Below are 16559 nucleotides of genomic sequence, written 5' to 3'. Positions count from 1 at the left end.
AATGGTAATAAATGAGTTTTAAATTTTGCATGGCTCTTATTCTGAGGAGGAAGCCAGTTGTATTACTGGGGGGCTACATGCAGATAGAAACAAGGCAGTTTTACTGGATTGAATAACCAGAGAACAAAGTCTGAGGCAATCATAGCAGCTAAAAAGTGAGGGGAGAAATCTTTGAGGGACAAAGCCATAGATAGGGAGCCCTGATTCTGCATACGAGCTGTACTCAAATCTCTCATTGACTTTTGAACCATGCCTGCATAGAATATGGTTCAAGTAACCAAGCTAAAGGCTAGAAAAACTGATCTAATATTTCCAAGTCTGGAGTTTGTGTTCAGAAAAATCAACCATTTACCTAAAAAAAAGAGGAGGGGGGAAGAAAAGAATAGAATGCTTCAGAGAGAGAGAGAGAGAGAGAGAGAGAGAGAGAGAGAGAGAGCAGAATCCAGAATCTTTCTATCACCCAGAAAGTACATCATACAATAAAAAAAATTAATGGAAATATGAAGAAACAGGAAAACATGGCCCCTTTTAAAGAGAAAAGATAATACAAAAAAAGCCAACACCAAGGTAACCAGTAATGTAGATATCAAACAAAGATTTTAAAAACAGGTTTTCTAATTGTACTTAAAGTAATAAAGGAAATGATGTATGAGATATATGCAATCTCAACCAAGAATAGAAACAATTAAAAAGGATCACATGAAATATCTAGAGCCTAAAAACACAAGGCCTGATATAAAATGCCACTAGAAAGGCTTAACAGCAGGTTGAAGATAAGTTTTAAAAGTGTTAGAAATGTTGATAGATCACTAGACATAATCTAATCTAGAGGAGAAAGGGAGTAAGAGGAAAGGCTGAAAATAAACACAACCATTTACTCATTGGTCTTCAGGGAGAAGCGTATTGAGTGAAGAAAGAAACAATTTATTTTAGAATTCATAATCATGACTTAGTTCTCTAGGACTCATAGCACCCACAGATAACCCCATCAGAAGCAACCATAAAAGTTTTCATCAGAAGAATCCATGTTTATTCATGACCCAAGAAATAACAATGGATACTTTTCTAAGGAAAAGTCACTAATACCACAAAGCATGCAAAACAAAACAAAACAAAAACATAAAACAATAACTCTTGACCATTGATGTGCTTTGGCTGTGTCCCTACCCACATCTCATCTGGAATTCCCATGTGTTGTGGGAAGGACCTGGTGGGAAGTAGTTGAATAATGGGGGAAGATCTTTCCTGTGCTGTTCTCATGATAGTGAATAAGTCTTATTAGGTCTGATGGTTATAAAAAGGGGAGATTCCCTGAAGAAGCACCCCTCTCTCTTTGTTTGCTGCCATCCATGTAAGACGTGACTTGCTCCTCTTTGCCTTCCACCATGATTGTGAGGCTTACCCAGCCACACAGAATTGTAAGTCCAATCAAACATCTTTCTTTTATAAATTGCCCAGTCTCAGGTATGTCTTTATCAGCAGCATGAAAACAGATAAATACAACCATGAACAAGAGTTAGCAGAAATAGCAATCAGCAAATCAGACTTATGTTATCAGATACTGGAAATCTTAGGTTCAAAATATAAAAGTTATATATGTGATAATTTCAAAGACATTTTTAAAAATTAAATGTCATATTGGAGGAAAAAAGCTACAAAAATTAACCCAGTAGATCAGAATAAAATTTAAATAGAATCACTATAATTAAATATAGTAATAAAAAATAATAACTCAAGAGGTAGAGTAAATATCAGACTTGACCCAGCTGAGAAGAGAAATGGAAAACTGAAAAAATAAACCCCAAGAGATTATTCAGATTTGTAGCACAAAAAGACAATAGAGAATACATAACATGGAAGAAGAGATTGAGATTATACAGGTAAAACCTTTTTACTTCTCAAGAGTGAAAAAGGAAGCCAGAGTACAATGAAATAGTAATCCAGTGTACTAAAAGATACTGGTAACCTAAGATTCTATAACTCACAAAAATATATTTTGAAAAAAAATAAAATAAAACTATTTCTGGAAAACTAAATTTGAGAATATTTATTAAGTAAAAAAGAGACTAAATTCTCCAGTTAAAGAGAAAAAATTGGAAAAACATGTAGTAAAACAAAATCCAGCTATATATATATAGTCTAGAAAAGATATACTAAAAATATAAGGATACAAAAAGTTTGAAAGCAAAAAACCATATAAAGCATTAACAGGCAAATGAAAGAAAGCTGGGATGACTACATTAATAACAGATAAAATGAATTTTAATGCCAAAATTTATTAGTTAAAAAGGATAACCACATAATGATAAAATGTTAACTTCAAGACAAAAATGTAACAATTCTAACTTTCTGAATTTGGTACCCTGAAAAAGAGTAAATAAAATTGACGAAGATCCTAGCAGACCAATATGGAAAAAAAAGAGAGAGGATACTAATAAATAAGATTAGGAATGAGAAGGAAAACATAAGTATAGATGTTACAGACATTATAAGGATTAAATTCAACTATTATAAACTTCATGAATATAAACAAAAACTCACAGGAAATATAAAAGTTCCTAGAGTTCATAATTTTCCAATCCTGACTGAAGAAGTAGCTGAAATAATGCAATAATTACTTAAGTATTGAATCAATAATTTATAATGTTTCTATTAAAAGTTTTCAATCCTAAAAGTTTTGACCAGAAAGCTCTAACAAACATTTACAGCACATTTAATTAGTCAGATATAAAATTTTCCTAGGCAATAGCCCAGATATTCACTGAAATAATTTCCTTTTTTTTTTTTTTTTTTTTTTTTTTTTTTTTTTTGAGCAATAGGAAACTACCTTTGAAGGAGGGATCCAAGATTGCTGATTAGGAGCACCTCAGGATTGCAGCTCCCAGCAAACGCAGAGGGTGAGTGGCCGCCTCATTTCCAAATTAATTTTTATTGCCCACAGACCAGGAGATTCCCAGGCAGAGGAGCCCCATGGGTCACCAGCATGGCTGGTTTGATCGGTGCGGCTGGTTTCACCGGCTCGGCTGTTTTCACTGGCTCGGCTGTTTTGTCGGCGGTTCTCCATACAAAATAAACAGGTCCAGGTGCCGTTTTAGCTGGTGATTGGTGCTCCTGGCAGACAGGCACCCATTCAACTGATTAAAAAGGGGACTGAAACAGGGAGCCAGGCCAGGAGTTTCCTGGACAAAAAAGCATCACAAATCTCAGTGTGGCTGTTTCAGCTGGTGCAGGCACAGTGGGTTGCTGCACAGGAAATCACACAGATCCCAGTGCCTTTTCCACAGGTTACTGGAACACCTGGTAGACAAAGTCGACCATTCAACTAAAAAAAAAGGGGGCAGGGGGAGTCTGAGGCAGGGAGCCAAGTGATCAGGCTCAGCTGGCCCCACTCCCCCAAAAGAACAGCAATGGGAAACGCTCTGGATTGAGAGTTTCACAGCAAGCACAGCTGAACCTGGGATGGTCCAGCTCTGTGGGGGAGGGGTGTTCACCATTACTGAGGCAGTCCACCACTACAGAGGTAGTTTGCCATTGCTGAGGCAGCCTGATCTTACAGAGAAAGTCCACCATTATAGAGGTGGACCACCACTGTGGAAGTAGTTCTAACTATACCCCTATAAACAGGACTGTAGGGAAGTTCACGGAAGCTGGGCGGAGACCACAGCAGCTCAGCAAAGCCTCTGCAGGCAGACAGTGACTAGGCTGCCTCCTCTCTGGACAGGGCAGCCCTGAAAAAAGCAGCACAACAGAAACTCACAAATAAAGCCCTAACTCCCCAGGACAGAGCACCTGGGAAAAATAAAAATAAAAAAGGGGGATTATGAGTTCTGCTGCAGCAGACTTAAAAGTACCTGCCCAGCAACTCTGAATGAACAATGGAGCTCACAGCTCAGCACTTGAGCTCCTATAAGGGACACACTGTCTCCCCAAGCAGCTTCCTGACCCCCATATGTCCAAAGAGTCACCTCATAAAGGAGAGCTCAGACTGACATCTGGCAGGTATCCTTCTGGGACGAAGATAGCAGAAGAAGAAACTGGCAGCAACCCTTACTGTTCTGCAGCTGCTGCAGGTGACTCCCAGGCAAGCAGGGCCTTGGGTGGACCTCAGCAGTCCTACAGCAGAGGGGCCAGACTGCTAGAAGGAAAACTAAGAAACAGAAAGAAATAACTTAATCATCAACAAAGTGGATGTCCACTCAGAGACCCAATCTGAAAGTCAACAACTACAAAGAGGACAGGTGGTTAAATCCACAAAGATGGGAAGAAACCAGCCCAAAAAGGATGAAAACACCCAAAACCAGAACACCTCTCCTCCTACAAGGGATCACAACTCCGCACCAGCAAGGGAACAAGGCTGGATGGAGAATGAGTGTGATGAATTGACAGAATCAGGCTTCAGAAGGTGGGTAATGAGAAACATCTGTGAGCTAAAAGAACATGTTCTAACCCAATGCAAGAAAAGTAAGAACCTTGAAAAAAGATCTGAGGAAATGCTAATGAGAATAAACAACTTAGAGAGGACTATAAGTGAATTGATGGAGCTGAAAAACACAACACCAGAACTTCACGAAGCATGCACAAGTTTCAACAGCCGAATTGACCAAGCAGAAGAAAGGATATCAGAGGTCGAAGATCAACTCAATGAAATAAAACAAGAAGGCAAAATTAGAGAAAAAAGGGTAAAAAGGAATGAACAAAGTCTCTAAGAAATATGGGACTATGTGAAAAGACCTAAGCTAAGTTTGATAGGTGTACCTGAATGTGACGGAGAGAATAAATCCAAGCAGGAAAATGCTCTTCAGGATGTTATCCAGGAAAGCTTCCCCACCTAGCAAGGCAGTCCAAAACCTAAAATGCAATTAAATAAATAAATAAATAAATAAAAAGAAACTACCTTTGCCTACCAGGTGGACCTAGGTAGGCCCATGTGACTATTCTCAACAATCAAATGCAAGACTGAATGATATGTCACTTTTATTCCAAATCAGTTAGGAGTCGGTATGTCTTTTCTGCACCCTCTATACTTTCTTCTCCTCATATTCTAGCCACATTTTGAGGATCCCAGAGGCAAGCCATGGAAAGAGCCTTAGTTGTTTATCAATAACGAAGATATTGCCAAAGAGGAACAATCTATAATGATCATAAATGTAAAATAAGGCTTTTTAGTCTTAGTGCAAGAATAGATAAGTTAACTAAATAGAGCAGAGATTTTAGAAACAGATGTATCTGTGACTGAAAATATTTTATGGAAATCCTGTCAGTAGGAAAGAAAAACAGATTTCACAATATGTAGTTGAGACTATTGGTTAAACATGTAGGAAAAAAATGAATTGGACCTCTACATCATGTGATATACTAAAATTAGTTCTAAACTACAAAATATTTGTAATTCTAAACCAGAAAGCATTTTAACACAATATAGAAGAATATCTTTATTATCATGTGGGAAGTAATGATTTCTTAAATGTGACACAAATCTTAATAATTTTATAAAATAAAAATCTAATAAATTAAACCACATTAAAATTAAGAACATCTATTCAAAATGCAACACAAAGAGAGAGAGAGAAAAAGACAAGACAAAAAAGAAAGCCAAGTATTTACAATATGTATGAAGGAATTAATGTCATATTTATGCATACACACACACGCACACACACACACACACACACATATATATATATATATATATATATATATATATATATATATATAATTCCTTTGAATTAAGTGAAAGACAAACCTAGAAGAAAAAAATAATGAACAAAAGAACTTAACAAGCACCTTATGGAAGAGGAAACCCAAATAGTCAATAAACATATGAAAATATGCTTAGTCTCAGCTTTAATTAGAGAATATTACTAAATACAAATTTAATGAAATAATATTTTATACTATCAAGATTGGCAAAATTAAGAAATCTGTTAATATCAAATGCTGACTAACATATGAAGCAGTGGGAACTCAAATACCACTGGTGAGTGTTGCTATGGTCTGAATGTTTCTTGCCTAAATTCATTATGCTGAAACCTAATCTCCAATGTGGTATTACAAGGTGGGAATGTTAGAAGGTGATTAAGTCAGGAGGTCTCTGTCCTCATGAATGGAATTAGTGCCTTTAGAAAAGAAACCTGAGGGAGCTTATTAGGCCCTTTGCCCTTCTACCATGTGAGGACACAGCTAGGAAGCACCATCTTTGAAGCATAGAGCAAGTCCTCACCAAGGGCTTGATCTTGGCAACAAGATGGAAGTACCAATACTTAATCTGTTGATGCCTTGTTCTTGGACTTCCCAGCTTCCAGAATTGCGAACAATAAATGTATGCCTTTTGTAAATAACCCAGTCTAAAGTGTTTTCTTATAAAAAAAAATGAATGGACAGAGACAGATGTATAAATAGGCACAACAGCATTGAATATCTATATAAGATGCTCGTACTTCTATAAAACAATTCCTCTTCTAGGAATATATCCTATTTTTTCCCTTTTTTTCACTTCCATAATCTAAGAAAAGTAGGAATATAACATAGAATAAAGGTTTCTGATCTTAAAATCCATGGTTAGAATGTAAAGGCCATGTGAACTTGAATGGGAAAAAATTGCTTATTTCTAGTCCTTAAATGAAATCTACCATTTACTTTATTTATTTCATTTGTTTGTGAATGTAGGCAACAAACCACAGCAGTCTTAGCAGTACCAGTGACTTTGTGACAAAATAATAAAAAATATTTTTGTATCACATTACAACTATTGAAGATAACAGTATAAATGTCTTTTAATTATGACTTCAAAACCAGGGAAGTTATTCGACCTATCCCTAGATCTTGCTATTTAATGGATTAATAAAGAAAGATATTTAATATTATATAAAAATTTAACATTTTTATAACCATGTTTCAGTATGATTGGTGTCTTTTATAGTCCTATCATTTTATTTTGTGCATTTAAAAACTTAATCCGAAAAGGAAGCCAATAAGCTTTACCAGATTTCCAAAAAAAGTCCCTGGTGCAATTAAAAAACTCATTCTATAAAACCTCTTACACAAAATGCACAAAGCAGGACTGTTTAAAATAGAAAAAAAAATCTGTGACCCAAACGTCTATCAACAGTAGAATGTACAAATGCCTTGTGATATTTTCACACTGTATATGAGTATTTTGCTGCAGTGAAAATGAATGACTTATAATTACACACAACAACATGGATGAATTTCAGGAGAGCAAGAGGAATGTATAGTATATGATTCTATGTGAAAAAAAAATAGAAAAACAGGCAATCTAAGCAACAAACATGTAGTGAAACTATAATGAATGAAAGGGGACAATAAGCGCAAATATCAAGCTAGTGAATTACCTTAGTCAGAAGGAAAAGTATGGGATCAGAGGGAAAAACATAAGAAGCAATGTTCTTTTTCTTAACCTGGATAGTAGGCATGTAGATGATTATTTGTCTTAATCAACTTGGGCTTCTATAACAAAATACTATAAATTGGATATTTTAAAAAACAAACATTTATATCTTAAAGTTCAAGAGGCTGGGAAGTCTGAGATCTGGACACCAACATGGTCAGCTCTGGTGAGAGTGCTCTTCCAGGTTGCAGAAAGTGGGCTTCTCCTTGCATACTTACATGGCAGAAAAAGTGAGCAAGCTCGCTGGGGCCCCTTTTACAAGGGCACTAATCCCACCATACATGAGGGGTCTGCCCCCATTGCCTAATTTTCTCTCAAAATTCCCACCTTCTAATACCATAACTCTGTAGATTAGGATTTCAATATATTAATTTTGGGGAAACATAGCCATTCAGTGTATAATATAATTATAGAATGATTATAATTTCCATGGATTTCTTTTTCTTTTTCTGTTCAATGTTTACTAAAATCAATTTTTAAATGTACATAATTCTGTCTGCTTTGTGAAGAATAGAATGAAGGAGATCCATAGTAGAAATGGTCAGCCTTTTAAGGAAGATGCTGTGGTTTGGGCAAAGCTTTGGGTAGTAAGGAGGCACAGAGAGAAGTGGTCGCATTCAGGCTATGTCTTAGAAGTAGAAGGTGGAGGTTGGCGTTGAAGGAAAGAAGAAAAAAAGGAGAATTTGCTGAGAAAATTCGTGGAGGTACAGCTGTTGCATATGTGGGAGGTACAGTACAAGGAATATGCTTAAAAGAGAAATGAAGAGCTCTGTTTCAGATCTAAAATTTTGAGCAGTCGGCGAGACATCCTAGCAGAAATATCACTAGGCAATTGCTATTTGTATTTGTTACATAAACAGAAATAGAGTAATAATACGTTATTGAGCTAGAAAATAACCCTGAGTTCATTTTCCACTCTAAATCTGAAAAAAAAAAAAAAAAAAAAGAAAGAAAGAAATCCTGTTATTTCTTAATATACATACCTCTCCAATGATTATAGGTGAGTTTGGGAATTGCCAGCAGCAATTATTTCTTTTAGGAATGTCTCTATTTTTTTTCCAGTAAAATGCCAAATCAAGAGATACTTCCATTTGAGATTTTCTCTCTTGAATGAATTCATTGTTTTTTATGTTTTAATTTTTTAACTTTTATTTTTAAATTTTAAATTGACAAATTATGCTTCTATGTATTTATGGAGTACAAAATGATGTTATAATTTCTTTTTTATTATGTTATGCTTAACTTTTTAAATTTTTTATTTATTTAAATTTATTATTGCTTTTACCTTTTATTGAAGTATATAAACAGTAGAGTATATTAATTTTCAAAGGTGCAATGCAATCATCATATGTATACACTACACTATCACAGCTTCCATGAAGACCTTGGAAATTTCTGCCATCTCAGAAGGTTTCCTCTCAGGTTTCTTGCTCAACTCCAACGTGAAATCCAATCCCCTCCAACCAACCCCCATTCCCAGGGTAACTGCTATTCTGATACCTTTGTTTAGGTCTTGGTTTTGCCTTCTTTTGAATCTTACAAAAATGGGATGATACAGTATATAGTCTTTTTTGCTTGACTTCTTCTTTTGTTCTGCCCAACATCCGTATTGTTACATGCACCAGTACTTTATTTTTACTGTGTAGAGTTTGGTGTTATGATTTCTGAATACGTGTGGAATAATTACATCAAGTGAATTAATATATCCATCACCTCAAATAGCTATTTTTTGTGGTGAGATCATTTGGAATTTACTCACAGCAATTTTGATATGTGCATTAATATTTACTGTATTCACCATGATGTGCAATATATCTCAATGTAAGGGAAAAGAAATCTTATTTATCCATCATCTCCCACTCCCCTAGCCTTTGCTAGCCACCGTTATCCTCTGCTTCTTTGAGTTTTATTGTTTTTGTGGAGAAAAGGGACAGTTTGTACACTGAGTGAATTTATTTAGAATGCCCTATCTCCTCCTCTCTAACTTCCAGTGCTACTTCACATTCTAGTGAGGTTACAGTATCTAATTTATAATACCTTATATTGGGGTTGGGCTTTAGAGATTACAATGAGCTTTCATACACATTACTTCATTTACACCTTCTACTATTTCTTTGAGATCGTTGGGAAAGTGTTATTATCCCTCTTTTTAATATGAAGCAATCAAGACACCTGGCTCTAATGTGTTGCCTGAGGTCATATTTACTAAGTGGCAAGGCATAAACTCAACCCAATGTTTGCTGGCTCCCTGTGATCTTGTGTTTATTTTATATCTTATACTGGTATGCATGTTGAGAAAAAATACCAGTTCTTGTCTCCTGGGTAATTATACTCCAAAGACATTTGCTCTAAGTTTTTAGATTTGCATAATGAAATTAGCAATTAGAATGCTTGCTCCAGGTAACTAACCTAACATCACCAACATTTCAATTAAAATGAAAAGGAGGGCTATAATTATTCTGGATTTTTTTCTTAAAATAATTTCAAAACACTCCCCTATATATTATTTATTTGCTACCTATAACACTCTTACAAGCTGCCATGGCAGATAACAATATTATCATTTAGTAAATAAGGAAATGAAGCCAGAAAAAGGTGAAGCTAGCTTCAAATCAACTACTAATAGATCCCCATGATTACTAAGATCTAGACATTTTGCTAGACTCTACTGTTATTTATGATGGAAATTTTCTTTGCAAAATTCTTACATCATGTTAAAAATTACACTGAAACAAAAGTGTATTCTAGGTGTTTTAAGCAAAGTGCTAATGCTTAAAGAGACAGCTATGCTAAATAAATTATCAATTGATATATTCAATATGAAGAGCATTGTCATAGGTAATAACTCCTCAAATAATAGAGTATATTTTAATGTGTTAACCGAATATAAAATAATTTTTATTTTATTTTTTCAAGGAGCATTTTTGTCTCCATGCTGCAGTTGCTTTATAGATAGTCTCATCAAGAAAGCCTTAATTAAAACACTTCCCTGCTCAAGCTTCTTCCAACTAACCTCTTGTAGCCTGAGTTTGAAATACTGTTTTGAGTGGTTATTCAGGGTGGAAATGACAGAGAACTTTCTTTTTCTTTTTTTGCTTTAGATATCACTCCCATGTTTTAAGTTAAATTTTCTGAATCAGTGTGTACCACGTTTGTAACCAGAAAATGCAGACAACAAAAGGTCATTTAAAATGTTTTAAATTGTAATGTCTTCTCTAAAATTTCTCAGAAAATATCCTTTCATCTTGTTTTAACAGCCAAGTGTAAAATAATTCACTGAAAGATACTAGATCTGAAGTAACATAATTGCTATAATTCTGTGTAAGCATTCTGATTCATTAAATGTTTCATGTGTTTTCATGCTAATCCAATCAGATCATCTCAGAAAATTTTAGGCCCAGGAATCCTTAATGATAACGTTGAAACAACTATAGTCTTTGAAATACACAAAGATAGATGCCATAAAGATTTTATGGGAAATATTTCCAATAGCAGTGTTGTTATTTTGTAATTTATCCTTAAATGTCACAATCAGGAGGGCATTCATGCTTAAAATATACCCTACAACATATATGCTAGAAAATGAAAATCAAACATTTGTAGTTCTATAATGTTAATCTGAATTTCAGTTCTGAAACTCTGATTTAACACCTTTACATTAAGCCCCATGAATAAATGCTTTGATTCAAGTTATTTCAAACCTGGCTAGAAATTTAAGAGTTAAAAGCTGGCCTCCAATGCCATTAAAGAAAATGCTGATTTGGGGAAGGTGGATAGAATAGAGAATGAATACTTTATTATGAAGCCTTAGGGAAGTAGTACTTTCCTTTGAAAGTAATGTTTTGGAAAATGTTTTGGATCCCTTGTAATATTTCTGTTTTTTAAAAATCAAATGCTCTCCAAATCTTATTGCTCTTATAATGTAGTTACACTCATTATTAAATTTGATTGGGAGCTATGGTGCTCATATTGGGGAAAGAAGAACAGATATTTACACTTTATGGCTGATTTAGAAAAAAAACAAACAACAACAAAAACAAAGCTTTGTAGGCCAGATGTGGTGGCTCATGCCTGTAATCTTAGCAATTAGAGATTCTGAGGTGGGCAGATCACTTGAGGTTAGGAGTCCAAGACCAGCCTGGTCAACATGGTGAAACCCCTGTCTTTACTAAAAATACAAAATTAGCCAGGCACAGTGGTGCATGCCTGTAATCCCAGCTGCTTGGGAGGCTGAGGCAGAATTGTTTGAACCTGGGAGGCAAAGGTTTCAGTGAGGCCAAGATCGTGCCACTGCACTCCAGCCTGGGTGACAGAGGGAGACTCCATCTCCCAGGAAGAAAAAAATTGTGGCCACAATGTCAATGCAAAATAAACGTTTAAACTAAAATTATAAGTTTTTCAAAACTTATGACATCTTAGTTATCCAATCCTGCAATTGTTTGAAGCTCATATATTTTCACTATTGACAGCACTTTGCTTCCCTCTACCTAGAAAAGGCTGCCTCCATGGGCCCCATTTATTAGGCAGTTTACTCCAAAGTTAAAAGATAGTTATCTACAAAATAAGTCAAAACAGCTTGATATGTGATAACAAATGTATAATTCTAACAACATCCAAGTCGAGCCGAGGTAGAGGATGTTGTTCTAGTACTCGCCCATCAGTATTGAAAATGTAAAATGACGATGAGAAGAATAACACAAACTGAAAACAAGGCTCTGACAAATCTGTCATACCACCAAAGAAATATCCAAATCCAGAGCAGTGCAAGCTTATGTAAATGTCTATTATGTTGAACAAAACTTGGAGTTAACAGAAGGCATTGGCAACTTTTACCTTTTAAAAAGGATTATGATTTGTTTCTTAAACCTCACATCAAGATGTTTTTGCCTGCTTGAATAAAGCTATTCTGTTATCAATTTACCACCTGTAATTGTCATTGTAGATATAATGCCTGATACAGTATCTAGAAAACGAAATAATAAAAAGACAATAATGCAACTCCAAATGTTTAAGATCATCGTTACTTTGAATTCCCATTAGTCGCACTTCCCCTCATATTAAAATGACTCCAGGTAATTTTATGATCCAGGTAAGGGGAGGTAACACATAAAGTGATTTAGTTTGTCCTTAGTGGGGTACATTTGTTTCTCAATCACCCTGGTGAATAAATTATTACTAGCTGTTCCTGTGTAAGAAGATTCCCATGAATGCTTTTGTCTACAGTGCTACTCAACTACCATGGCATAAAGGTGCTGGGCCAGGGATTATTTTCCCCAGCACCAGAAGTACATAGATAGTAGAGGCACAACAGAAGCTACTGTGCAAAAATTTTTTTCCTTAATTTTTTAACTTATTTAAAAAAGAAACTTGATATAGGCTTTCTACATTTCATAAGAGTTTAAAATGTGTTATAAGACATTAAATAACTTGTGATGCTTAAAGAAAAATGTCTATCAACAACGAAAACAAATTTTGAACAACGAGTTTAAAGGAGAGACACATATAAAGGAGGGGAAGGTAAATAGGTTGGACAACGTTAAAACCAATTTTTTCTTCATTTAATTTTTATATTATATGAGATTGTGAAAAGTGCATTTGTGATTATAATCTCTACCAGAAAAAAATGTTGCCTTGTCTTAAATATTTAAAGAATTGCAGATAAACTTATTCAGAATAAAGCTTTTGAATTCCAAGTAGAAAAAGGTATGATGAAACTTTATGCATTTATATATCAAGAAATATCAGGGAATTCTGATGCTTTAAGATTAATTTGGAACAAATTTTATTATTTGGAACTGGGAGATTCAAGAAAGCCAATATGCTGTGGCATATCTCTGGGAAATCTTTTAAACTTTACTTTTAGAGTGTGAAAGTTTTATTATGAATGTTACTTTTTTCTGGGCCAGAAAAGCTGTCTTTTCTTGGCTTTGGTGACATTTATATACATTAGAACTAACCAGTATTATTAATAAGGAAACAAAAATACTTTTTCCAGTATGACACTTTTTTTCCTTTGCTTTTTGGTGGTATGCAAACTGCAAGCTATTTAATATACTCAAAATTCCGTTAGTAAAAGCTATCATTAGCATTTTGAATGTCTTTAAAAATCCTATGCAGTCTGATGGTGTGTGTATGAGATTATAATAAAGTAAAAGAAATGAATAATGTCTTTCTATTCATAGGCATTATATCTACAATGACAACTACAGGTGGGTAAATAATCACGAAATAGTTTTATTCAAGCAGGCAGAATATTTTGATATGGAGTCTGAGAAACAAATAATAACCTCAGTTCCTCCAGTGCTGTGCTAGGTATGAAAGGTGACACTATAGGATAAGACACCTTGCTGGGAAATTCCAATTAGTATTGAAGTGTACAAAAATGCATTTTTTCTTACTGATTATAAAAATAAACTTGCACTATCCCATGGCTTAAAAAGGAAGGGGTAGAAAAAAGTCAAGTTTTTAACTTTAATATTAAAGTTAGGCTGGATATATAATATTAAAGTTAGGCTTATACCTGTAATCTCAACAGTTTGTGAGGACGAGGCAGAAGGATCACTTGAGGCCAGGAGTTCGTGAACAGCCTGGGCAACATGAAGAGACCCTTGACTCTACATAAAATATTTTTTAAAAATTACCTGGATGTGGTGGCATGCGCCTGTAGTCCCAGCTACTCCGGGAGGATAACTTGAGCTCAGGAAGTGTAGGTTGCAGTGAGCCCAGATCATGCCACTGTACTCCAGCCTGGATGGCAGAGCAAGATATTGTTTCTCTTTCTCTCTCTTTCTCTCTGTCTCTCTCTCTGTCTCTCACTCTCGCTCTCTCTCTCTCTCTATATATATATATATACACACACATATATAATTTAATACATATTTATCACATATGTATTAAAATTATTTGTGTATCTAAGTTATACATACATTTCATATATTTATACACACCACAATTTCTTTACCCATTCATCCATCAAGGGATACATATGTTGTTTCCATATCTTGGCTCCTGCAACAAGAATGGAAGAACAGATAACCCTACCAGGTACTGGTTTCATTTCCTCTGGGAATATATCCAGAAATGGGATTGCTAGATTATATGGAAGTTCTATTTTTATATTTGGAGGAACCTCCATGCTGTTTTCCATACTGGCTGCACCACTTACATTCCCACCAACGAGGGTTCCAATTTTTTTTTCACATCCTTTCCAACATTTATTACTTCTTGTCTTTTTGATAACCATCCTAACAGGTGTGACATGGTATCTCATTGTGGTTTTGATTTGTGTTTCTCTGATGATTGGTGATGCTCAGCACCTTTTTGTTTACATGTGGCCATTTTTATGTCTTTGGAAATTATTCAATCTTAATAAAGAAGGAACCCCTGCCTTTGTGACAACATAGATGAACCTAGAGGACATTATGCTAAGTGAAATGAGCTGAAAATAAACAAAAGAAATGCTGCATTTCACTTATACATGAAATCTTAAAAAGCTGACTACATAGAAACAGAGAATATATAGTGGTTACCAGGGGTGGGGAAAATAGACAGATATTGGTCAAAGAGATCAAAGTTGCAGTTATGTAGAATGAAGAAGTCTAGAGATCTAATGTGGAGCATGAAGGCTATAGTTAAAAATATTTCATCCAGGAAATTTGCTGAGTAGATTTTAGGTATTGTTATCCGAAAAATAAAAAGATAACAATGTAAGGAGAAGGATAAATGAATTTACTTGTCTGTAGTAATTATTTCACTATGTATATCAAAGCATCATATTTTACATTTGAAAATATATATACAATTTTTTATTTTAGAATTTCACTTTAAAGGTAAACTTAAAGTGTCATACCCAAAATATATGAATCTAAGTAGAAGGGAAGATAATTCAATATTATTTTGCTACTAAATCAGTGTAGGTTCCTCACAAGGCTAAAAAGCAACAAAGTCAAAATGAAATGGTAGAATCCAATCTACCAGAAGATACGGAAAAATTCCCTCACTATAACCAAGGAATATATGGGTACAAATGTATACTCTCAGCAAAATCGAAATGTTTTGAAAAAAGGGAGTATTACCCAACAGTACTTACCTTAAGAAATAACATCAGTGCTGTCATCTTTATAGACAAAAGGGCTATTTCACTAAACTACTTCTTTTTTTTTTTTTTTAATGAGAGAGTGGAATAAAAACAAACAACTGCAGTTGTTTCAGTTACTTTAAAAAATGCTTCTCTTCTGTCTCCTGTTATTTTATTGGGACGTTTAATTAAATGCTACAATCCTAAAATGGATATTATCGTAAGTCTCATTCTAGTGACAGATACTATAGACTATATAAGTAGATATCATGATCAGTTGTAGGAGTTCTTGCTTTGATGGCACACTTAATTCCGATTATGCAAACTGTAATGGCTACTTTTTTGCATAATGTAGTTGGAAAATACATGGTATCATATTTATCTATTGTGATACCATATTCTCCCTTCGAGTATGCAAATACTAAGTAAATGGCAGTGATTTTCCTGCTTAGATTTCTTTCTTGTTTTATAAATGTAGTATACTTCTTTTTCCAAATCAGTAAAAATTTAACAGTTCATAGTTATTTGTGTTGATGTCAGAATTTTTTTCCCTCTGTTATGTGAGTCACCCTTTTTAATTTAAAAAGTAAGCAGTTTTATCTCAAAAAATAGAATAGCTCAAGGTGCATAATAAGTAGCATTATCTTGAAGAAAAACATGTCAGTTACGATACCCAGATAACTTGTATTTTCTAAGACCAATTTGTTATACACTTTTTTTTTTGGCAGAAGCATGTTTTCTTTTCTTTTGTAATCATAGAAACAAAGCTGGTATCCCACTGCTATCGATGCAGGGAGGAAGAAAAATCTAAGAATATTTATAACGAAACAATATTTTAAGACTTTTCTTATGCACATTGTGGGTTTCATTTTATGAAAATGTAGAATGTGTTGACCTTTGCATTTGATTGCTGGTGTTTTCATTAAAATTGAAACCTTCAATTCTTATAGAGCTATTTCATAATATCACTGGTTGGAACTTAGATGTGATTATGTCACTGTCTCTCTAAACTTAACACCTACAAAACAGAAAAGTTCAGTATAATAATATTCACCTCTCTATCAAATGTAATTG

The sequence above is a fragment of the Saimiri boliviensis genome, chromosome X, assembly GCF_048565385.1.
Source record: "Saimiri boliviensis isolate mSaiBol1 chromosome X, mSaiBol1.pri, whole genome shotgun sequence".
NCBI lineage: Eukaryota > Metazoa > Chordata > Mammalia > Primates > Cebidae > Saimiri > Saimiri boliviensis.
The sequence above is the reverse complement of the archived record's forward strand: the minus strand, read 5'-3'. Positions refer to the sequence as shown.